Genomic DNA, 26,143 nt, shown 5'->3' with positions numbered 1-26,143 from the left:
TTAAAACAACCATCATCCCTCCACCCACAAATAACCCTGGGTAACATTCTGGTGGGTCCATCCAGATCTCTTTATTTTTGCAAGCCTAAAATTTGTTTGTTGCATATTTTTAGCAGCAATGTTAAAGATATCCAACACTTAAAGACTGATATCAAGAATTGCAGGACTGGCTGGGTGCAGTGGCTCATGCCTGTAATGCCAGCACTTTGGGAGGCCAAGGCAGGCAGATCACTTGAGCTCAGGAGTTTGAGACCAGCCTGGCCAACATGGTGAAACCCTATCTCTACTAAAAATACAAAATAATCTGGGAATCGTGGTGGGCACCTGTAATCCCAGCTACTCGGGAGGCTGAGGTGGGAGAATCACTTGAACCCAGGAGGCAGAGGTTGCAATGAGCTGAGATGGCACCACTGCACTCCAGCCTGGGCAACAAAGTGAGATTCTGTCTCAACAACAACAACAACAACCAAAAAAAAAAGGAATTGCAGGACTGTAGAATTTTAGCCCTAGAAAGGAGTTTAGAGACTGACCAACAGAGCTACCTCATTTTACAAAGAAATAGGAAACAAAAGCTCAAAGAGCATATGTTTTAGGTAATAAGAAAACCAGGCCTTGAGTGTTAAACAAATCAGAAGAGAGAATGCTGAAGGTCAAATCAAACAGAATGATGTTGGGATTACTTGTGTCCCAGTATGGTCCATGTTTAAGAGGGCAGGCTCTTAGCCAAGATGCCTGGGTGTGAATCAAGGCTCTGCTGCGCACTTATTGTCTACTTGACTTCAATCTAGTTGCCCAACTTTTTAAGCTTCATCTGTATTATTGCCTATTTATAGATTAAATCAGGATGAAAATTTATAGATTTATAGATTAAATCAGAATTAAAATTAAATCAGTCAGAATTAAAGGAAATAATTCAAGTAAACCACAGAGGAAGCACTTATCGTTGATTACAATTACCACTGTTATAGTGAAAGAGATCCAAGTTTCCCCGAGTTACTGGCAGCATATCTGTATGGGTCCAAAATTCAACCGAGGGGCATAAAGCAGAAAGGAGACCAAGGCAAGTTTCAGAGAAGGAGTGGAAGTTTATTTAAAAGGCTTTAGAACAGGAAAGAAAGGAAAATTAGCTTGAAAGAGACCCAAGCAGGCACTGAAGGTCCAAGAGAGAAATGAGAGCAAAAGAAGACAGCAAAAGGGGACTTTGACCTTGATCTTTATAGGTTCGCCTTTATAGGGGATTTTACAGGCTCACCTCTCTCCCGGGATTCTTCCCTTAGGGTGGGCTTTCCGCATGCCCGTGCTTTCCTTACTTTTTGGAATTGAGCACACACAGTGAGTTTAGGGAGTTGTACACATGCCCATCTGAGGCTTTCTTCCTTTTCCAGTGGAGGGTGCCCCCAGAAGATCATATTTCACCATTTTTGTCCCTTAACACACATGCCCAGGAAGTTGCTTCTCCCTGGGGCCTGCACTCAATTAGCATTTTGATGTTAACAGGTGTGAACCATCAGCAAATGGCCTCTGCCTGGCGCTGCCGAATTATAAGTTTTGGAGAAGCAATGAAATAATTGCCAAACCATCACCTGACATTTCTAGTGGGTGGAGGGAGAGCCCTCTCCTGCCCCACTCATGCCTAACTACCTGTAGCACTGTTACTAATACATCATCTTCATAACAAGGGATAATAAAGAGTGAAACCTGTTCACAACATTTTCTGTGCTTGCCCTGGACTTTGAACTGCTCATCCAAGGTTCTCTGAATGTTTGGAAGTGGTTTAGCCTAGTGGTGAAATTCCTAAATTGTCACCTTTCGCTACTTCATTTCTATCAGTGGGTCATTCCTTCACTACTAGAACATTTGAACTGCACAGCACAGGTAAACATAAGACTTAGAGAATCCCTAGGCAAGGCCATACCCGGTGGGGAGGATTCCAGTCCTGACAGCATAGGCATGTGAGTTGTCTGAAGCAGACACCATATAGGGCACGTTGAAGGGCTCTCACTGACTGCACTCACAGGGGGCCTCTGGATCCAGGCCATCTCTAGGCCTGGAAAGAAACAGAGCCAGTGAAGATGCTTTATTTCACTCTGCACACCAGACCACCATGATCAGGTTTTGAGAGGAGGATTTTTAATGACATGCTATATGGAAAACCACTTGTTATAGAGTGTTATCCAAATATCAGTACTATCCTCATTCCATAAATGTAGGGGTCCCATTAATTTACTCTCAAAGGGATATATTTCTGGGTGTGGTGAGGAGGCCGGTCAAGGCTATACTTCCTAATTCCAGATACCTCTCTTCCCAGTCCCGCTCTGGTTTCCACCATTTGTTAAAAGGTTACTGGCTGACAGAATTTTTCTAATTTCTAATTTTCAGAAAAGCAAAATTTCCTTAAAACATGCGATCTCTAGAGAGCAAATGCTCCACCTGTGCTCCTTACAGCTTATCTTTGGAATTACCAACGTAAGAACATGATTTTCCCTAGAGGTTTTAATGCTGACTCCAGAGACTCCATCTAGCTCGTCTTCGAAATCACAGCGTGAAGCACAGGGCCACAGTCGATGTTCATTCGGCCAAGACTACATGCTTGGCACTGAGCTAGTCTGTGATTTCAAAATTAACACACAAACGACCAAACGTATAACTCAAAATTAATATAACCCACTCTTTGGGCCTCCAGGTATGACTACAGATCCAATGCAAATCATTTGTGAATATCTGTGATGCATTAAAAATCATTTTTTAAAGGACGCTCAAGAATACGACATTAGGGGAAAGCTGGGGAAATTTGAATAAGGTCTGCAATTTAGTTACGAGCATTGTACGAATGTTAATTTCCTGGTTTCATTTCCTGGTTAATTTCCTGTCAATGTTAATTTCCTGATTATGTAAGATGTTAACAGAGGTAGCAGGGTGAAGGGTATAAAGGAAATCTATTTAATTTTTGCAACTTTTCTTTAAGTCTAAAATTATTTCAAAATAAAAGGTCCAAAAATTCTTTTAAAAAGGATGCTCAGCTTTCAGGTGGCCCAGTGGCCTGGGGCGGCGGGCTACATCAGTCAGACACAGAGATGTGGAACCCTGCCCTTGTAGCTCCTCTGCCATGCAGGATCTGCAGGCTTCCTTTTCTGCACTGTGTTCATTGGATGTTTGCCTCCCAGACTGAGGGGAGCTCAAAGGGACCCAAATTCTCAAAGAAAAGTTTTCTGGAGCTACAGCTATCCAAGTCACTGGCATTTCAGGAGGCTGTAGGTGATGTATAAAATCCAAATCAAACCAGAAGAATTTAAAGAAACGAGAACTGTCCCTCAGCACCAGATGATTAATCAGGTACTAAAAAAGGAAAATAAAATGGATGCACAGATTGAGGGTATTTACCTCTGTCCCCAGACACTGACCTCCACGCCCCCGGGCTGTGTAGATGCAGCTGCCTAAAACTTCGGATGAATTTGACTGGAGCCACTCCTTCCTAGGCATTTGCGAAAAAAAAAAAAAAGTATCTGTTTTGTTCGTAGACATTTCCATATTATAATTAAAGAAGAATGTGTTATCTATTTAGATGTTAATTAAAGGCAACAGACAACTGGTGGAGGAGAGGGGTGGGAAAAGATGTTCAACTCAAAAAAACAGATGGGATCTGCATAGGTGTCTGAAATGACTAAGGAAATGTAAAACTGGGACAAATCTCATTGGTGCTGGAAATTAAGGAAAGGTACTATCCATGAGCCAAAACATTATTCTAGAGATAATGATATTGGTAGCCAAAATGAAGAAAGGGGGCAAAAGCCAATGTCCAACTCACTTCTCATAGCAAATTAGTGTGTCTGGTGGGAAGGACGTAGAGGAGAACCTGAATCCCCTCAACATCCACTCTCTCTTGGAGGAACTTTAGAGCAGTGGATCTAAGGGCCTAAGAAGGTAGGAGGGCTGGGGGCCCAGGGCATAAGCTTCAAACCAGAGCAGCAGCAGTGGAAGCAGGAGGCACATCTTCCCAGTGCAGCAAGGCTCAGCCCTGAGACAGCAACAGCAATGTCCAGAAGAGGCTGGGCAGGAAACAGGGCATTTCCTTCCCTGAAAAAGCAGGCAGGAGCATGAGGAAAAAGCCCAGTGGCAGCAAGTCTGACTCCCGGCACAGTCATTTCCTCAAACGAAGACGGTTGTGCCATATGTCCCAACAGGCCTGACCAAGGCTTAACGGCCTACACATTTCTCTCAGGCTGTGCCATTGCTAAGCAGGGAAACAGCCTCCAGCTACAGTTAGGAGGGAGATCCTAAAAGCATCCAGAAGTGAGAATACCCAAGAAATATCCTTACAACACCAATCTTGGATAGAATCTCATAGATCAAGTTTGAATAAAAAGAAACAATAGCCGGGCACGGTGGCTCACGTCTGTAATCCCAGCACTCTGGGAGGCTGAGGCAGGTGGATCACCTGAGGTCGGGAGTTCAAGACCAGTTTGACCAACATGGAGAAACCCCATCTCTACTAAAAATACAAAAACTGGCCTGGCGTGGTGGCTCAAGCCTGTAATCCCAGCACTTTGGGGGGCTGAGGCGGGCGGATCACAAGGTCAGGAGATCGAGACCATCCTGGCTAACATGGTGAAACCCCGTCTCTACTAAAAATACAAAAAATTAGCCGGGCGTGGTGGCGGGCGCCTGTAGTCCCAGCTACTCGGGAGGCTGAGGCAGGAGAATGGTGTGAACCTGGGAGACAGAGCTTGCAGTGAGCCGAGATCGTGCCACTGTACTCCAGCCTGGGCGACACAGCAATACTCTGTCTCAAAAAAAAAAAAAAAAAAAAAACAAAAACTTGGCCAGGCCTGGTAGTGCATGTAATCCCAGCTACCCCAGAGGCTGAGGTAGGAGAATCGCTTGAACCCAGGAGGCGGAGGTTGTGGTGAGCTGAGATTGTGCCATTGCACTCCAGCCCAGACAACAAGGATGAAACTCCATCTCAAAAAAGAAACAATAGTAAATATATAGTGGGACCTATTTTTTTAATGTAAAACATAGAAATCCAGAAGCAATAAATTAGCATAATATTACATAATATAAATTTGTGTTTCCTCCTTTTGTTTTTTTTTTTTTTTAAGACAGGGGCTCACTACATTGTCTAGGCTGGTCTTGAACTCCTGAACTCTAGCAATCCTCCCTCCTCAGCCTCTCAAAGTGCCCGAATTACAGGTATGAGCTACCACGCCCTGCCCAACCTGTTTCCTTCTTTTCTTTTTTCTCTCTCAAGCAGTAACAGGCTCTGTGCTTCCTTCCTTGTGGAGGTTTATGACAGGGCAGAAGGCAGAAGTTGCTGCAATGCTTCCCTTCCTGATTGTTGGCTCCAAAACCTAAAGCAGTTGGAGATTTGCCAAATGTCCTGAGGGAGAAAAGATTCTCTGAGGGAATAAGAAGGAACATGACTATATTCCCTAAAACCAAGAAAAGATTCCCAGAAACCTGCAAGTAGATAAGACCACAGCCCTCTCACTGGCGAAACCTGGAGATGTAAGCCCTCCAAGAGGAATCGCTGAGAGGTTCCCAGTTATGCCAAAATGCTGCACATGCCATGCCTGGCACAGAAACAGCAGACCTAGGACCTGAAGGTGCGGTGCAAGACGGCTCAGTAATAATCAGAACAGACTGAGAACCAATGCCTGGGGCATCCACCCCAATGTCCTAAAGCTGTGTGAGACCTCCTTTTTACCAACCTGGAATGAGAAAGTCCATTAAAAAAATTAAGTGAATTCCCACCAATCTAACAAGATGGGGTCCAGAGTCAAAATTCAGGCAAGGAACAGAGAGTTTTAAGTGTGATGTTTCACGCATACCTGAGTGAGTATTCACTATACATCTGTTTTGCACATTCACTAAGTTTTTTTAAAAAAGTGAATTCAATAAAATGTTAGTGCCTAAACAACTTGACTGCTTTCCTCTCTGTTGCTGTTTTCAAATTTGTGAAAGATGGAGCCTCTTGAGTTCAAATGTACATCCTTGGTCCAATCAGCCAAAGCCAGTGCAGGAGAGAGATGCCTCTGGTGTGCTGGGCTTGCCCCTCCAGGGTCCTCTTAAGGGCTGTGAGCAGGGCAGGCCCAGATGGACATGTCTGGGACAAGGTGTTAAGGCAGCCGCCTGAGTCGGAAAAGAGTCTGGCTAAGATCCAGACAGCCTAAAATGAGAGCAGGAAGAATGTTGTGATACCAGATATGTGATGACAGAAGCTTACAGAAAACTGGAAGAAATGCAGAGTAGAATCAACACGGCAAAAAATTAAATCAATAATGTTTGGACAAATTTGAGATGCTTTCCCAGAAAGCTAAAGAAATAGAACAGAGATAAAATCATGAAAAAGAAAATAGATACCGAAAACTGACGATCTAACATATGAATAACGTATGTGCCTAAAGAAAAGACGAAAACAAATAGAAAAGAAAGAACAATCATATAAAGAAAGAGAAAAAAACCTGCCTGAACTAAAAAAGAAAGAATTACATCCTTAGATGAAAAAGACTCATTAGGAGCCAGGTGGAATTAAATAGCAAAAGACCAGCTTCCAGACATACCAAGATGCAAATAATGAACTCTAAGATAAGAAATTAATCCTGGAAGCATCAAAGCAGCAAAAACAAAATTACCTACAAAGAAGAAAAGTCAGGCTAACCTTTGCCCACAACACAAAAGCTAGAATTTTAAGAGGGAAAGATATAATCCAACAGTTCCCCACCAGTTAAGCTGCGTTTCCCATGAAAAGCAACTTGTGCATGCTCAGACGTGCAAGGCCTTGGGGTTCACCACCACACAACCTTCCAGGGAAACTCCTGACAGGCCTCGCTCCAGCCACAGATGGAAACCAGAGCATGGATGTTATGGAATAAAAAGACCGCAGTGAGCACTACAATCCTGTAAATGTAACTGTAAGTTCAAATTATTATAGATATTGCTATTTTAAAAGTCACTCTTTTTTTTCTGAGACAGGGTCTCGCTCTGTCACCCAGGGCTGTAGTGCAGTGGCATGATCATGACTCACTGCAGCCCTGACCTCCTGAGCTCAAGCCATCCTCCCACCTCAGTCTCCCAAATAGCTGGGACTAGAGTCGTGTGCCACCACACCTGGCTAATTTTGTATTTTTTGTAGATACGGGGTTTCACCATGTTGCCCAGGCTGGCCTCAAATTCCTGAGCTCAAGAGATTCACCCACCTCAGCCTCCCAAAGTGCTGGGATTGCAGGCATGAGCCACCGCACCCAGCCAAAAGTCACAAGAGAAGATACACAGCATAAAAGAAATAGACATACACACAGATTAAATTCTGAATAATCTAGTAAGTGTTCTCCTAGGGCTGGCGACTGTCATGAACACCAACCCTCTCACTGGGACTACTTTCAGGAAGCAGGTGCTAGGGCTAGGTGAACATGTTTTGGAGTAATTCCATTAAGATACAATAATAGTGAATTTGTGGAAAGTTTACATTTATTAAGGGGGTAGGGACAGAGGATCTACACTTTAGAAGGTGCCTACTGTCTGAAAAGATAGAGCCAACAGAGGCACTCCACATGTTCTACTGTGTGGAATGGCCCTTTCCTTAGACTGCTTGGGCTGGTGTAACAAAATGCCATAAACTGGGTGGCTCAAACAACACATGTATTTCTCATAGTTCTGGGGGCTGGGAAGTCTAAGATCAAGGTACCAGCAGATTCCATCATTGGTGAGAGCTCTCTTCCTGGCTTGTAGACGGCCGCCTTCTCAGTGTGTGCTCACCTGGCCTTTCCTTGGTATGGAAAGAAACAGAACTCTGTCTTCCTCTTTTTATTTATTAATTAATTAATTTATTTATTTATTTATTTTTGAAATGGAGTCTTGCTCTGTCACCCATGCTGGAGTGCAGTGGCACCACCTCGGCTCACTGCAACCTCTACCTCCCGGGTTCAAGCGCTTCTCCCTGCCTCAGACTCCTGAGTAGCTGGGATTACAGGCACCCGCCACCACACCCAGCTAATTTTTGTATTTTAATAGAGACAGGGTTTCACCATGTTGGCCAGGCTGCTCTCGAACTCCTGACCTCAGGTGATCTGCCCTCCTGGGCCTCCCAAAGTGCTGGGATTACAGGTGTGAGCCACCACACCAGCCTGTCTTCCTCTTTTTATAAGGACATTAATTGCATCATGAAGATCCCACCCTCATGACCTAATCTAAACCTAATCACCTCCCACAGGCCCCACCTCCAAATACCATCACACTGGGGGTTAGGGCTTCAACACAGAAATGTTGCGGGGACACATTCAGCCCATAGCAGCCCTCCTCCTTCCCAAGAGAGGGCAGCCTGCAGTGCTGCATCAGTGGGACCTTCTGCCCACACCACTGTCCTCTGCAGTCCCCCACGATGTGGACCAGCACAGCTTTGATGGAGCCTACACAGGACAACTTCCTGGCAGCTCAGGTCCAGACACCAGACAGCTCTAGCTCCTGTGCCCCCTCCCTCCTGGCCTCATACAGCCCTGAGCCCGGTCTGTCAACTTTGAGTCAAATGTCAGGTAGCATTTCAGGCCCAGGAGAAGTGACCCTGAGAAGATGGAGGCTGATCGCCCAGATCCCTCCTGGGAGGAAGGGAAGGGGAATGGGCTGGGGAGGGGTGGGAGGGCTGGCAGGTCATTCCTAGGTGTGCTCCATTTCCCTGCAAGAAGAGAAAATCCCACTCAGCCAGCTGCACACCTGGCACACTCACCTGTGAGCAGCCTCAATTGCCTCCAAGCTTAGAGCTGGGGGAGCTAATGGAGGAAAAGGAGAAGAAGGAATTAGGCTGAATGGGTTCCCCCATGAATGGGTTTCTCAAAGTGGGAGGGGAGGTGAAGAAGAGGGGAGGGCAGAGCAAGGGGCTGAGGACAGTGGGTGATGCACATAGCCTACAAGTGTGTGCCCATTTCTGAATACAGTATGCACCAAATATGTTTACATTCAATCCATTTTGTACACTGACTGGATGAGTTTGGCTTACATTATAATTTGGGGTTACCCATGGCCATATAGTTATCTCACCATATTACTTATTGAATTGTGTTTAGGTTTCAGGGGACAAAACTGCCAATAATTATTTCATTTTTTAATCTATTATAGAAGAGATCAGGTGTATGTTTTTATATAAATGTTAATTACAATTTGCCTTTAAGGATGGTCTCAGAAGTTTTCTGTGAATCATTTACATCACTGAACATACAGGCTATTCATTATTCCCCTTCATAAAAACTACTATTAAAATAGCATAATGCCAGCCTCGGCAACATGGCAAAATGCTGTCTCTATTTAAAAAAAAAAAACAAAACAAAACACAATTTAGCCAGGCATGGTGATGTGCGCCTGTAGTCCCAGATGCTCAGGAGGCTGAGGTGGGACAATCACGTAAGCCCAGGAGCTCAAGGATGCAGTGAACCGTGATTGCACCACTGCACTCCAGCCTGGGGGACAGAGTAAGACTCTGTCTTAAAAATAATAATAATAATATAATGTGTCTAAACAGTATTTGACAAATGTTAGAGACAGTAAACTAAAAAAAGATCTATTGTGTGCTACAAGATAGGAACTAACAGGATTTTTAGTGCTAGAAAAATTCTTATCTTCTCCTTGGGTGTCAGATGCTGGAGAACAGTTAGTTCAATCAAAGCAAATGCATTTGTCTTAGACACTTTTTTTGAACCTTCAAAATCTAGCTAACAAGCACTTTACTGATAAGTTGTCTTCTATTTTTAAAGGGGAAAGTTGTATTTTGCTTTTCCAATTTTCTTTCTTCTTAAAGAATTTATGTGATTTTCTTCCACACCCCAGTTTTCATAATTTGAAAATAATACAACTCCAGGGTACAGGTAATTTCCATGCTCTGTAATCCATTCCAGAGCATTAAACTAGGGAACAATTTCCTTCGTTTAATAAAATTCACATATCCCTGAATAGAAAAAAACAAAAAATAAGAAATCAAGCCTGTTACAAATATAGAATAAGTTTTATAATCAAGACAGGAATAACCAATATTACAGCTATCATTTAACATTGCTCTGAATATTTTAACAAATAGGGGTGGGGAGAAGGCAATAAAAATAAATAAGTAAAACTATCAGAAAGGGGTAAGAATTATCGAATGACAATCCATGTACAAACTTCAGTAAATCAACTGCCAAACTATCAGAACTAATCAAAACATTCGCTAAGGAGCTGGTTATACAATAAATTACCCAAATCACTAACTTTGCTATATATGAACAATAAATCAAATATGATGAATATTAGGAAAAATATACATCCCACCACTTTAATAGCAACATGATCTGTTTATATATAAATAATAACCATTAACAAGAAATGTGGAGGGTATAGATTGAAAGAAAACTACAAAACTGTGCTGTAAGACATAAAGATTTGAACCCAATAGTTTCCAGGGAAGTGCAAGGGTTGTACAACTGAAGTTCCCCAAGCCCACTGAGACCCCATTCAAGGCCAAAGGCAGTGACGATGTAATGCCAAACGTAGAGAGCTAGGCTTTCTGTAGGATCCCAGTGATCAGCCACTGGACGATGGGAGGACACTATGCTGAAAAGCTCACCAGGTCCATTTGTTGCCATGTTTTCATGGTAATGAGACTTCACATAAAAGAATATAAATGAGTGGAGCTGTGCTATCTTCATAGATTGCAGGTTGCCTGGGGTAAGAGTATTTGCCTCTGTGTAATACTGTAACTGAAGGTAATGTTTGCAGCTATAAAGATGAACCCCATATTCTCAATAGTAGAACAAAATGAAAATTACTTTCTCACTTACCTAAAAGTCTAATCATTTCCTCTTTGTGCACATTAAAATTAAAAAAAAAAATTCTGATCAGCCTTGGATAGACAGGAAGGTCAGGAACCAGGCTGATGGAGCCCTGCTGTCTTCAATACAGGCTTTTCAGGGTGCCCTGAACTTTGACATTCCGCCAACAGATGGGGAAAGAGGAAGAAGGATGTTGTTCATGGACCAGATCTGAATGAGATGCCTTCCCTTCTGCTCACATTCCTCTGAAGGCACTCAGTCTCAAGGCGAAACTATCTGCAAGTGGGGAGCCTGGGAAGTGGATCCACGCTGCTTCCACATCCCTCAAGGAAAGAATGGTCAACCGGGTCTACTCAATAGGTGAAGAAGGAACTACCCAATTATCTTTTTCATGTAACTGGAGCTTGCCCTTTACACATTTGATTTTACGTATTTTGATGAAACTTTTCCTAAGATGCATAACAATTTCCCTGTTTCAACACAGTGGGCAATTGTAAGTCTTCTCCTAGGGCTGGCGACTGTCGTGAACACCAGCCCTCTCACTGGGACTACTTTCAGGAACTCTTGAGGATTTGCTGATCCTCCGCCTCTATACTAAAAGGTCCTTGGTTACTGTCTTTTTAAAACTCTTTTGAAATGTTTTTTTCTGAATCCTTCCTCGGAGTCAGATGGCGTCTGTCACTTCTTCCTGCTTCCACAGGCATACTTCTAACAGTTCCTTTCGCTTTAATGTCTTGCTTCTACTAACGGTTTATGCTAAGGTGTACAAATTGCATCTAAAGTTAAAAAAAAAAAAAAAAAAAAAACAGGGGGGCCAGTCATGGTGGCTCACACCTGTAATCCCAGCACTTTGGGAGGCTGAGGCAGGAGGATCACTTGAGCCCAGGAGTTCAAGACCAGCCTGGGCAACATGGCAAAACGCTGTCTCTACCAAAAATACAAAGATTAGCCAGGCATGGCAGCATGCTCCTGTGGTCTCAGCTACTCGGGAGGCTGAGGCAGGAGGATTGCTTGAGCCCAGGAGGTCGAGGCTGCAGTGAGCCGTAATCTCACCAGTGCACTCCAGCCTGGGAGACAGAATGAGACCTCGTCTCTAAAAAAAATAAAATAAATTTAAATTTTGAAACAAAATTGCCTCAGACTGAAATCCATTCCTGAGTAAAGAGTATGAGCTTTTATTACCTGGACTTTCTAGCATTGATTTTGGTTATCTAATATCCTTTTAAAAATTTTTTCTTCCAAGTTTTTGTTGTTTCAGCAGTTGCAAATAAACAATTATATTGGCTGGGTGCAGTGGCTCTCACCTGTAATCCTAGCACTTTGGGAGGCCAAGGCAGGCAGATTGCTTGAGCTAAGGAGTTCAAGACCAACCTGGGCAACATGGTGAAACAAAAAAATACAAAAATTTTGTGTGCCTGTAGTCCCAGCTACTCTGCACTCCAGCCTGGGTGACACAGTGAGACCTTGTCTCAAAAAAAAAAATAAAAAAATTACGTTGGCTTATGATATAATCCTAGAAAGCAGAACAAAATTATACCTAAAAGAGAACGGCCTTTCCAATACAGTATTGACTAACAAGGAAAGAGGGCTACAATATATTGTTATGTAGGAAAGAGCCAGCCGCAAAATGACATTATAGTGTAATTCCATTTGTTAAATTTTTTTTAAAAGCATACATTTGCAATACATAGAAAAAATCTGAAGGAATCAGGAGTAGTTATCTCTAAGATGTAGGATTACTGAGAACTTTCACATACTATGCCATTTATTTATGTATTGTTTGGCTATTTTATAAAAAGCAAGTATTTTATGTAAGCATAAAAAAAAACAAGAAGAAGCTGGGTGTGGTGGTGTGTGTCTCTCTAGTCCCAGGTACCTGGGAGGCTGAGGTAGAAGGATCACTTGAGCCCAGAAGTTCAAGGTCAGCCTGGACAATACGTGGGACTCTGTCTCCATAAATCAATAAATTAAAATATTTTAAAACACAGTTCACAGTGTCTTCTCAGAGCATGAGCTCCTGGAAGACATGGATGACAGATGAGCACTCCTCTATATACTGCCTGCTGCCACAAATAAGAAGCCTCTCAAAATTAAAACACTGATTTTTATAGACCAAGAAATAAAAGAAAAGAAAAAACTAGAGGATAAACTCAAAGTTGATCTCATAGACAGAGCAAGTTCCAGGAAAGTGTTGCTGGCTTCCACCTTGGAGGACTTCTACCTGGAAATCTGCTCGGTACCATATTAAGCAGTTTCAAGAGCCCATCAAAGCCCTGGCAAGTTCATAGTAACCAGAGGCACATTCTAACCTATACCAGAACTATGGTGAAAATGTACTTCGCTGGGAAAGATTCTGAGTTACTAAGGCTTCTCAGGAACTACTCCATTCTCTAATGAAAACACTGATCATCTAATGTGGGCAACCAACATGTATTTAGTATGTTTTTGCCTCCTGGTGCATACTGAGGAGATCCCACAAGACACCTTCTGCCCAGCATTTTCTTGCTACCATGAATGAATCTATAAAATATTCACATGAATACAAATATGAACTCCAGAATACCCCAGTTTAAATGAAAATGCATTCACTGGTAAAAGTAACGTATTCATTAAATAGTGCCACAAAAGTGCTGCTTAACAGATTCTTCCGAAACTGAAGGTCATGCAAAAAGCAGCATTTATTCTCGTGTTCATAAGTCTGCAGGTCTGCTGGGACAGCTCAGCCTCAGGCTGTGGGTGTGCGAGTCAGTTGGGGCAGCTCTGCTCCATATGTCACACTTTCTATTGGGAACAGCAGAAAACCAAGAAACGTTCATGGCAATGCAGAAGCACAAGAGGGCAAGCCCAAACCCACAAGCATATTTTAAGCCTTTGCCAACATCATGTTCGCTGACATCCCAATGGCCAAAGCAAATCACATGGCCAATCCCAACATCAGTAGGACAGGGAAATATAGTCCCTCTCTAGTGAGAGGAACCAAAAAGTCCCATAGCAAAAGGCAGGGACATAGGAGGGTCGAAGAATTGTGAACAAAAATATAATCTGTCAAAGGTAACATTAACTCACTGTTAACCAGTTATACGGTGACATTTCTGTTTTAATATTTAACTGGTCTTAAAAGTAAGACACTAAAGGAAGAGGACAGAAGGAAGGGGGAAAAGTGAGATCTAGAAATGTGTAGCATTTTGGACATTGCCTAGGACAGAGGAAGGGCTAGGGAAGGAGCCACAGTGGCAGTCCCTGGAAAAGAACATCATAAAGCACAGCATCTTCACAATTAAAATTTACTGATGAAAATCAGAAATGAAGAAAAAGAAGATAAGACAGCAGGAACACATAGATACATGAAAGATACAAGAAGTGCAAGAGAAAGACAAGTTTTAAGAAAAATCACACATAGAAATGAAGCTGTTCCAGCATAATGTGTTTCTCCATTTGAAACTGGCATTTTTTACAGCAAAAGAAACTACCATCAGAGTGAACAGGCAACCTACAAAATGGGAGAAAATTTTCGCAACCTACTCATCTGACAAAGGGCTAATATCCAGAATCTACAATGAACTCAAATAAATTTACAAGAAAAAAACAAACAAACCCATCAAAAAGTGGGCGAAGGACATGAACAGACACTTCTCAAAAGAAGACATTTATGCAGCCAAAAGACACATGAAAAAATGCTCACCATCACTGGCCATCAGAGAAATGCAAATCAAAACCACAAGGAGATACCATCTCACACCAGTTAGAATGGCAATCATTAAAAAGTCAGGAAACAACAGGTGCTGGAGAGGATGTGGAGAAATAGGAACACTTTTACACTGTTGGTGGGACTGTAAACTAGTTCAACCATTGTGGAAGTCAGTGTGGCGATTCCTCAGGGATCTAGAACTAGAAATACCATTTGACCCAGCCATCCCATTACTGGGTATATACCCAAAGGACTATAAATCATGCTGCTATAAAGACACATGCACATGTATGTTTATTGCGGCACTATTCACAATAGCAAAGACTTGGAACCAACCCAAATGTCCAACAATGATAGACTGGATTAAGAAAATGTGGACATATACACCATGGGATACTATGCAGCCATAAAAAATGACGAGTTCATGTCCTTTGTAGGGACATGGATGAAATTGGAAATCATCATTCTCAGTAAACTGTCGCAAGAACAAAAAACCAAACACCGCATATGCTCACTCATAGGTGGGAATTGAACAATGAGAACACATGGACACAGGAAGGGGAACATTACACTCTGGGGACTGTTGTGGGGTCGGGGGATGGGGGAGGGATAGCTTTAGGAGATATACCTAATGCTAAATGACGAGTTAATGGGTGCAGCACACCAGCATGGCACATGTATACATATGTAACTAACCTGCACATTGTGCACATGTACCCTAAAACTTAAAGTATAATAATAATTAAAAAAAAGAGACTGGCATTTTTTGTATGATCATCCCTAGTCTATTACCTGTGGTTTACTGTTTATAATCTGAAAGAGCTGTGAGCCACTAGAACAATTTCTCTGCAAGAATCCTTTCTACAAGAAAAAAGAAAAGTGTGTGTGTATGGGTGGGTGTGTGTGTACACACACAGAATTTTTTTTCAAATCAGGCAGATCAGAACCTCCCTGGAATTTGAACTCCAAATATAGGGAAACAAAATTGAAAACAGTAAGAGCTCACTCATCCTTATGTTTGCCCTAAAGAGGCTGTATTAGTCCATTTTCACACTGCTGTAAAGAACTGCCCAAGATTGGATAATTTAAAAAGGAAAGAGGTTTAATTGATTCACAGTTCAGCATGGTTGTGGAGGCCTCAGGAAACTTACAATCATGGTATGGTGGAAGGCAAAGGGAAAGCAAGGCACCTTCTTCACAAGCCGGCAGGAAGGAGAAGTGCCAAGTGAAGGGGGAAGAGTCCCTTATAAAACCATCAGATCTCATGAGAACTCACTATCATGAGAACAGCATGGGGGAAACTGGCCCTATGATTCAATTACCTCCACCTGGTCTCTCCCTTGACATGTGGGGATTGTGGGGATTATAATTCAAGATGAGATTTGGGTGGGGACACAAAGCCTAACCATATCAGAAGCTGTCCCATGATTACTGATCCCCAGGTCCTCAGAGTTGCTCCAAATTTCTGATCCCTCGAAAGCCCCTCTCTGAATTCCCTCTCTTCCACATTTCCTTTAACTCTATGAACCATCCCTTCATCCTACCAATACATTTTCAACTTAAATAAGCCAAAATTGACTTCTGTGGCTTTCAGCCACAGAACTGCATCAGGTACAAGTCCCTTTCCCATTTTCTATTCCCCAAGGAGACAAGAAAGAGAGTACTAAAGATGCCTTAAAGCAAATAACAAGGCATGCCATCACTCAAGAATTTAGTATCTAAATCCACTTCATGAAAATGACTGTTACTATGGCAACTTTTCCATGTGTATTCTTCAGTGACTTTATAATGTATTAACATTTTAATGTAAACTAAACTATATTGGCTTATTTGGCCTTGAATCCTTTTTAAATATAGATTGTTTTATCTCATAAAAGTTATCAGAGCCTCTAGCCCACGATGGCAGAGTGAGCCAGCAAATTTACTTTTCCCTCTAAAATTGCTACGAAAATTACACTATAAAGGAAAGCCCTCCATGCTTACCTCCCACCACCACCATTCTAGACACACACACACACACACACACACACACACACACATATATATACACAAAACCCACTAGAGTCCCAGCTCTTGGCATCAAAATCTGTTCTGATAATCCAACATGGTTAATATGGGCAATATCCCTCCCATTAATTGATAAATTAAAAATAATCAAAGGAAAATCCTAATTTTTTTAAATAGAATCTGACAAGTTGCATAGAACATTCATCTGGAAGAGTAACTATTTGAGCTAATAAAATGTTTTTTGTTTGTTTGTTTGTTTTGAGATAGAGTCTTGCTGTGTTGCAGGCTGGAGTGCAGTGGTGCAATCTCAGCTCACTGCAACCTCCAACTCCTGGGTTCAAGCAATTCTCCTGCCTCTGCCTCCCAAGTAGCTGGGACTACAGGCCACGTCCAGCTAATTTTTGTATTTTTAGTAGAAGCGGTGTTTCACTATGTTGGCCAGGCTGGTCTTGAACTCCTGACCTTGTGATCTGCCCCCCTCAGCCTCCCAAAGTGCTGGGATTACAGATGTAAGCCACCGCACCCGGCCGAGCTAATAAAATGTTTAAGAGAAAGAACACTGTTCAGATAGGCTGTGACCATAGAGAAAGTCAAGGTAGGTCACAGTAGAATAGTCCAAAGAGCGCTGGGAGGTGGAGCATAGGGAGGGATGCTCCTATTTCTCGTCATTATGAGTCACATCAACTTCCTCATTATCTGCATCCAGGACAAATTCAGCCAGAATTTGGGGCTGCAAATTGTTCACAAGACCATATGGGACTACTGAGCACCATGTAACTCATTCATGTGTCACATAATTCTGAGATTCACCCACTCACTACGTCAAAGAGCTTCATCCTTCCTGAAGAAACCAATCAGGCAGTCAAAGAAGATGAATAAAGGAGGAAATAAAGAAAGAGGTGAATCCATATATCCTGGTGTCAGTGATGTTTTTACATCTTCAGAGAACCTAAAGAGAATTTTTAATTCCAGCAATAGAGAAAAACAGAAGATTTTGCACAATGCAGGTCCAAAAAGAAGTGTAAAAAAAAAAAAAGTTTCAACTACAAGTAGCAATCCTATTAATTCTAGAATTTCCACACAATGCAAGACCTAGAAGGCATGATACTGGGCACCAAAGAAATGGAAAGGTGATGAGTAGGAAAGGTACAGAAGAAGCTATAGTTGAGAAGATAGAGAATGAAGCGTGCACCTGCTTGCCTCATCTTCATGGGGGTACTGTATTAGCTTGGCTAGGTTAAATGGAAGTAGGAAAGACAAAAGTAGGGAGGAAGAGGAGAAGAAAAAGAAGGGAGAATAAAGAATTTCTACAAGGCAGGCGTGTTGGCTCATGCCTGTACTCCCAGCTACTCAGAGGCTGAGGCAGGAAGATTGAGCCTAGGAGTTCAAGACAAGTCTGGGCAACATAGTGAGATCCCATACCTAAAGTTAAAAAAAAAATTTCTAGAAAATTATAGTAATAAAAATTGTGATATGAGTTGAGTAATAGCTCAATGGAACCAGAACAGGGAGTTCATAACAGACTCATATGTATTGGAATTTAACTTACCATAAACGTGGCATTTCAAATGAATGAGAAATGAAGCCTAGTTTAATAAATAAGTTGTAGCAATTAGGTAGAAATTGAAAAAAATAAAGATGCATCCCTACCTCACACTATACCATCCCCAAAAAAATGCCAGATATGATAAAGACTTAAAGTCAAAAAACAAAAGTATAAAATTACCAGAAAAAAATGTAAGAACATATGGACAGGAAAGGCCTATTTAAGCAAAACATAAACATCCAGAAACAATGAAGAAAAAAAGAAAAGAATGCCTAATTTAGCTACATCGGGGTCCCCAACCCCCAGACTGTGGGTCTGTGGCCTATCAGGAACTGGGTCTCACAGCAAGAGGTGAGGCAATGGAGCATTACTGCCTGATGTCAGATCAGCAGCCACATTAGATTCTCATGAGAGTGTGAACCCTATTGTGAACTGTGCATGCGAGGGATCTAGGTTGTGTGCTCCTCATGAGAACCTCATATCTGATGATCTGAGGTGGAACAGTTTTATCCTGAAACCATCCATACCCCACCAACCACCACCACCAGTCCATGGAAAAATTGTCTTCCACAAAACTGGTTCCTGGTACCAAAAAGGTTGGGGACCACAGAGTTGCATAATTGTTAAACTTTGTATAATGAGAGAAATCTTTAAACGAAGTTAAAAGATTGAAACATCTAAATCTGTAACATATTTGCAACATAAGTAATAAGTCAAAAAGAAAAAGAGAGGCAACTCAATTTTTTTCTTGTGCAAAGAAACATTGGCAGAGACTTTTCAACATCTCCAATTTTCATTTTGTCCTCCTTCCATAATAATAAAAATTTTAATTGGACATGTAGTTGCCCAAAATAAAGTGCATATTTCACAGCCTCCCATAAAGCTTAGTCACATGAGGCCATGTGGAGTCACATGGGCTTTCTGCCCACAGAAATGTAAGGAGAGAGTCATGCGGGAATTTCCAAGAACCTTCTTAACAGATAATCTGTGTGAGCCCTTGACACCCTTCATCTGTTCGTTCATCCTGCCACCCAGAGGGCAGATGCTTCTGTCTTGGACCTTGAGGGCTGGAAGAAGAATGCAGTAGGATACAAGGCTGCAGAGGGGGCAACAGTAGACCAGGGAGACCAGGTATGTCAAACTGAGCGATTTGGACCAGACCCTGTAATCAGAAGTCTCACTCAATCCTATCACACCCAATGTCTCCTTTTTTTTTTTTTGAGACCGAGTTTCGTTCTTGTCACCCAGGCTGGAGTGCAGTGGCACAATCTCAGCTCACTGCAACCTCTGCCTCCCAGGTTGGAGAGATTCTCCTGCCTCAGCCTCCCAAGTAGCTGGGATTACAGATGCCTACAACCACACCCAGCTAATTTTTGTATTTTTAGTAGAGACAGGGCTGGACATGGTGGTTGTGGTTCATGCCTGTAATCCCAGCACTTTGGGAGGCCAAGGCGGGTGAATCACCTGAGATCAGGAGTTCCAGACCAGCCTGGCCAACATGGTGAAACCCTTTGTCTACCAATGTCCCCTTTCTGTTGAAAGATTCTGTAGCTTGCCCTTTACTATACTGAAGTGAAAATCATGGATCACATAACCTACCTGCACTCCTAATTTTTAATAATACAATATCTTAACTATAATATAAAGGAAAAAAAGCAATGTAATTAAATAAAATACTATGCTCAGACACATCCATACCTACTAGAAAAGAAATCCTACTAATCTCCAAACTGCTGTCCCCATCCCCATAAACACTTCTGGAAGCAATAAAGAGCCAAGGAAAGCTTTTCAAGCTGAAAATAACTTCATATCTTAGCCCAAGTTCCCTAGAAAACAGAGCTTAAGGGTAGGATTAAGGTGCTAAAATTTTATTGGGAAGTAAAGCCTCAGAGCAATGAAGTGAAGGAAGAATTGAAAACAAATGCAACTGCTTACTGCTTTATGACAAGCCATAAAGAGGCAAAGCCAATTTTAGCTTTACTCAAAAGCTAAAAAGTACACTGCTTGGCCACACACGATGTCCCTGGACAGGGTATGTGGGAAAACCATGCCCCGGACAAGTCCATGGAAGGGACTCCTTTCTCCTGCTCATCAAAGTTGCCCCAGAGGATTTAACCCTGGCTTCTTTACCCAGAAGTAGGGGAGAAGCCAAGAGTATGGTTGGTCTGCCTCAAGTGTAATTGCAGGGGCCTGCATAGAACAATAATCCAAGGGTCTGTGAAATTGATCAAGCTGAGAAAATCTACAGAGGTAGGGAAGATGTGTCTGATATACATGGTTAGATTTGCGTTTTCAAAAAAATAATCCCTAGAAGCTGTAGAGTGTGGATTTGAAGGGGGTAGAAGGTGGCGAGAGCAGGGAGACAAAAAGACCAGATAAGAAGCTGGGCCAGGCATGGTGGCTCATGCCTATACTCCCAGCACTTTGGGAGGCTACAGTGGGTGGATCACCTGAGGTCAGAAGTTCGAGACCAGCCTGGCCAACGTGGTGAAACCCCCGTCTCTACTAAAAATACAAAAATTAGCTGGGCATGGTGACACACGTCTGTAATCCCAGCTACTCGGGAGGCTGAGGCAGGAGAATCACTTGAACTGGGGAGGCAGAGGTTGCAGTGAGCTGAGATCACATCACTGCACTCCAGCCTGGGTGACAGAGTGACTCTGTCTCAAATAATAATGTTAATTAATTAATAATTAATTCAGCAATCACTGCAGAAACTCAACCCTGTCAACTGAGCCAAATTTCTGAAAAGAAAATAAATTGTTATTTATTTTTAAATAAAAAAGAACCTTATTTACTGTTGGGAGAAAAAGCTGAGTGTCCAGAGAGAAGCTAAGCCAGGGCTTGCATATCTGCTAGACTTGCTGGCTCCTTGCTTCTAGCACTCCCATTATCTCAAGCTGCCATATGTTTTTCATTCACTTGATACACTGTTTCCTTTCAACCCCCACATCCTCACCACCTGTTTCTTTGTTTGAGCACCATTAAACAGCGTGGGCTCCCAGAGCTCCAGGCCTTCACAGGCTCCACACTCACGATGGCCCCCTGGTCCCACTTTCTCTCTCAAACTGTCTTTTTCTCATTCCTTTGACTCAGCAGGACTTCATCGCCCCCACAATCTGGTGTTGGGTCTGATCACCCCAACATTCACAGATAACAAGTAAAAAATAATCATAAGTAAACAGACAACATGCTGCTTAGAAATGGAAGAATCATGCTTAGAAATGGAAGAATTGTTCTTAGAAACTCTGGAAAGGATATCATCAGAGTTTTCTAGCCCAGTCAGTAAAGTCCAGATCAGAAAACTTCTCCTACTCCACAAGCCCTTATCACACTCCCACTCAGTGTGTAAATGATTGCCTGAAGTGTGGACGGTGTGTGCCTGTATATCAAAGATATGAAATAAACATCAGTAGGATCCTTACGATGCACTCAGAGAGCAGGGGTAGTGTCTTTGGCTAGAGGAGTAGCTGTAACTTTGTCTCCGTTTGTTATGTTTGAAGGCATGTAGTTTGCTCTCTGATATACCAGAATCCAATTAACTCAAATGCCTTATAGACCACACAAATACGAGGCAGTACCTGCTGTCCAATGCCTACCACACTGCAGGTACTCAACAAATGTTAACAAAATCCATTTGTTTATTTATGCAACCAACATTTACTGAATGCCAAATATGTACCAAACACTGTTCTAGACATTGGCGATAGAGCAAACACATTTTTAAAATTTCTCTTTTTTGTATTATAAAAGTATTAAAGATTGTGCACAAAATGAAGCAATACAGGGATATATTTAAAAAAAAAAAAAAAAAAGCTAATCAGCTCCGTCCATACCCCACACCTTCCTAACCTACCTCTCTGAGGTAAACAATTACTTTTGTTTTTGCTTTTTGAGACAGGCTCTGGCTCTATTGCCCAGGCTAAAGTGGAGTGGCATGAACATGGCTCACTGCAGCCTTGATCTCCTAGGTTCAAGTGATCCTCCCACTTCAACCTCCTGAGTAAGCTGGGACTATAGTCACATGCCATCACACTCACCTAGTTTTTTAATTTTTGTAGAGACTGGGTCTATGTTGCCCAGGCTGGTCTTGAACTCCTGGCCTCAAGAGATCCTCTTGCCTCCGCCTCTCAAAGTGCTGGAATTACAAGCATAAACCACCATGCCTGGCCCAATGTATTTTTTTCTAATATTTATAATTGACAAAAATTATACATATTTACTGTGTACAATATATTGTTTTGAAATATGAATACACTGTGGGGTAGCTAAATTGAGCTTATTAACATATTATTTCACATACCTATCTTTTTTTGAGGTAAGAGCACTTAAAATCTAATCTTTTAGCAATTTTCAAGAACGCAATGCATTGTTATTAACTGTATTCACCATACCGTACAATAGATCTCCTGAACTTATTCCTAACTGAAATTTTGTATCCTTTTGACCAACATCTCCCCAACGCCCAATTCTCAGCCCGATAACCACTATTCCACTCTCTGCTTCTATGAGTTCAGCTTCTTTAGAATTCACGTACAAACGAGATTATGCAGTATTTGTCTCTCTGTATCTGACTTATTTCACTTAATATAATGTCCTCTGGGTTCATCCAGGGTGTCACAAATGGCAGGATTTCCTTCTTTCTTGAAGCTGGATAGTATTCATATATAGCATTTACATTTTATTAGGTATTATAAGTAATCTAGAGATGATATAAAGTATATGGGAGGGGGCTGGGCATGATGTCTCACACCTGTAATCACTGCATTTTGGGAGGCCAAAACGGGAGGATCACTTGGGACTAGGAGTTCAAGACCAGCCTGGCCAACATGGTGAAGCCATGTTGTTATATTTATATAAATTTGTTATATTTATATAACAAATAAAAGTATATGGGAGGATGTGTGTAGGTTATATGCAAATACTGTATCATTTTATATCAGGGACTTGAGCATCAGCAGATTTGGGTATCCGCAGGGTGTTCTGGAACTAATCCCCCACAGACCCCAAAAGATAACTATGCTTGGTCACTTGTCTGTCTTTTTTTGATAAATGTCTATTCAAATCCTTTGACCATTTTTTAATTGCATTATTTGTTTTCTTACTATTGAGTTGTTTCAGTTCCTTATTATTTTAGATATTAATCCCTTATCAGATGTATGGTTTGCAAATATTTTCTCCCATTCTGTAGGTTGTCTCAACTCTGTAGGTTATTTCCTTGGCTGTGCAGAAGCTTTTTAGTTTGATACAATCCCATTTGTCTATTATTACTTTTGTTGCCTGTGCTTTTGGGTTTATATTTAAAAATTCAGGCCTGGGTACAGTGGCTCATGCCTCTAATCCTAACACTTCAGGAGGCCAAGGCAGGAGGATCTCTTGAGGCCAGGAGTTTGAGACCATCCTGGGCAACATAGCAAGGCCTCGTCTTTAAAAAAAATTAGCTGGGTATAGTGGTGTGCGCCTGTATTCCTTATTACTTGGGAAACTAAGGCAGGAGGATCCCTTGAGCCCAGGGGTATGAGGCTGCAGTACAGCGATGCTCCTGCCACTGCACTCCAGCCTGGGCAACAGAGCAAGACCCTGTCTAAATAAATAAATTTTTAAAAATATTTAAATAGATTTTATGATTCCAAGTCATCAAAGAACATGAGATGTCTTTCCATTTGTTCAGCTAACATTTATAATTTTAATTGAGCTTTTATAACTTTAAATAGGTCTTATATCTTATTAATTTTACTGTCAAGGTGAAATTATTTTGATTTCTGAAATTTGCTTTAAAGTACTCCAGTAGGTAAGGTGGAGAGGCAGGATGAAACAAGAAGGGCAGAATATTGACAATTGTTGAAGCTGGGTTATGGATACTATTCTCTGGGTTTTTGTGGATGGTTTGGTATTTTGAAATTATACTTCTCCCTGCTCTGTCGCCTGCCACTGCTCCCCGAGCCCGAGTGGTTCACCGCACAGTGAAGACAGATTGCAGACGCCAGGAACTCGAGCCTCCAATCCCAGATGCTATGTCCAGCAAAGGCGCCGTGGTTCTGGCCTACAGTGGCAGCCTGGACACCTCCTGCATCCTCGTGTGGCTGAAGGAACAAGGCTATGACATCATTGCCTACCTGGCCAACATTGGCCAGAAGGAAGACTTCGAGGACGCCAGGAAGAAGGCACTGAAGCTTGGGACCAAAAAGGTGTTCACTGAGGATGCCAGCAGGGAGTTTGTGGAGGAGTTCATCTGGCCGGCCATCCAGTCCAGCGCACTGTATGAGAACCGCTACCTCCTGGGCACCTCTCTCGCCAGGCCCGGCATCGCCGGCAAACAAGTGGAAATCGCCCAGCGGGAGGAGGCCAAGTATGTGTTCCACGGCACCACGGGAAAGGGAAACGATCAGGTCCGGTTTGAGCTCACCTGCTACTTGCTGGCCCCCCAGATAAAGGTCATTGCTCCCTGGAGGATGCTCGAGTTCTACAACCGGTTCAAGGGCTGCAATGACCTGATGAAATAGGCAAAGCAACATCGGGTTCCCATTCCAGTCACTCCCCAGAGCCCGTGAAGAATGGACGAGAACCTCATGCACATCAGCTATGAGGCTGGAATCCTGGAACCCCAAGAACCAAGTGCCTCCAGGTCTATACAAAGACCCAGGACCCAGCCAAAGCCCTCAACACCCCTGACATTCTTGAGATTGAGTTCAAAAAAGGGGTCCCCGTGAAGGTGACCAACGTCAAGGATGGCACCCCCCACCAGACCTCCTTGGAGCTCTTCGTGTACCTGAATGAAGTTGCAGGCGAGCACGGCGTGGGCCGTATTGACATCGTGGAGAACTGCTTCATTGGAATGAAGTCCTGAGGTATCTGCGAGGCCCCAGCAGGCACCATCCTTTACCACACTCATTTAGACATCAAGGCCTTCCCCATATACCGAGAAGTGCGCAAAATCAAACAAGGCCTGGGCTTGAAATTTGCTGAGCTGGTGTATACCGGTTTCTGGCATAGCCCTGAGTGTGAATTTGTCTGCCACTGTAACGCCAAGTCCCAGGAATGAGTGGAAGGGAAAGTGCAGGTGTCCGTCCTCAAGGGCCAGGTGTACATCCTCGGCAGGAGTCCCCACTGTCTCTCTACAACGAGGAGCTGGTGAGCATGAATGTGCAGGGGGATTATGAGCCAATTGATGCCACGGGTTCATCAACATCAATTCCCTCAGGCTGAAGGAATGTCATCTCCAGAGCAAGGTCACTGCCAAACAGACCCCTGTACAATGAGGAGCTGGGGCCTCCCCAATTTGCAAATCCCCCAAGTACAGGTGCTAATTGTGATAATTTGTCATTGTGACTTGTTCTCTCCAGCTGGCAGCGTAGTGGGGCTGCCAGACCTCAGCTTTGTTCCCTGGTCGCCCTGAAGCCTGGAAACGTCGTCATCGAAGGGAAGGGTGGGGGCAGCTGCGGTGGGGGGCTATAAAATGACAATTAAAAGATTTTTAAAAATTACACTCCTAAGTATTTTAAGCTCATATAAAACTGTAGAAAATAAAATAGTTTTCTAATTTCCTTTCAAAGTACTTACTGCTAATATAGAGAGAAGTTGGTGCTTTTTGTATATTTCTTGTATCTGCCCACTTTTCCAAAATGACCTACAATTCAAATAGTTTATTACTAAAGTCCCTCGAGTTTTCTAGGCAAATAATGAAGTCACATAGACAAACATAAATAGTTTTATTTCTTCTTTTTCAAGATTTATGGCAATTATTTTCTTACCTTACTTTGACAATGTAACATAATAATAGCGCATGGACATCCTTTTCTAATTTCTGATTTCAATGAAATGATTTCAGAGTTTTGCTATTTAGAACAATGTTTGCTATTGGGTTTAGAGATACAGTCCTTATCCTAGATAAGCAGTTTCCTTGTATTGTCACTTAGACTTGTTTTTTAATAGAAAAGTCATCACACCCTATTAGCTTAGAATTTTTATTAGGAATGGCTATTATATTAATGGCTATTAAATTTTATAAAATGTTCCTCCAGTGTATATTGACAGGATCATATGGTTTTTCTTTTATAGTATTATCATAATTCATTACTAATGGTAATAGATATATTGATAGGGAACCAGGCT

At 42.3% G+C, this 26,143-nt stretch overlaps 1 pseudogene; it reads left to right on the top strand.

The window, feature by feature from the left end:
- The first annotated feature begins 24,045 nt into the window (after window positions 1–24,045).
- On the top strand, window positions 24,046–25,290 carry LOC129044475 (argininosuccinate synthase-like; annotated as a pseudogene).
- The last annotated feature ends 853 nt before the right edge of the window (window positions 25,291–26,143 follow it).

The sequence above is a fragment of the Pongo pygmaeus genome, chromosome 13 (genome assembly GCF_028885625.2).
Source record: "Pongo pygmaeus isolate AG05252 chromosome 13, NHGRI_mPonPyg2-v2.0_pri, whole genome shotgun sequence".
Lineage (NCBI taxonomy): Eukaryota > Metazoa > Chordata > Mammalia > Primates > Hominidae > Pongo > Pongo pygmaeus.
The sequence above is the reverse complement of the archived record's forward strand: the minus strand, read 5'-3'. Positions and strand labels throughout refer to the sequence as shown.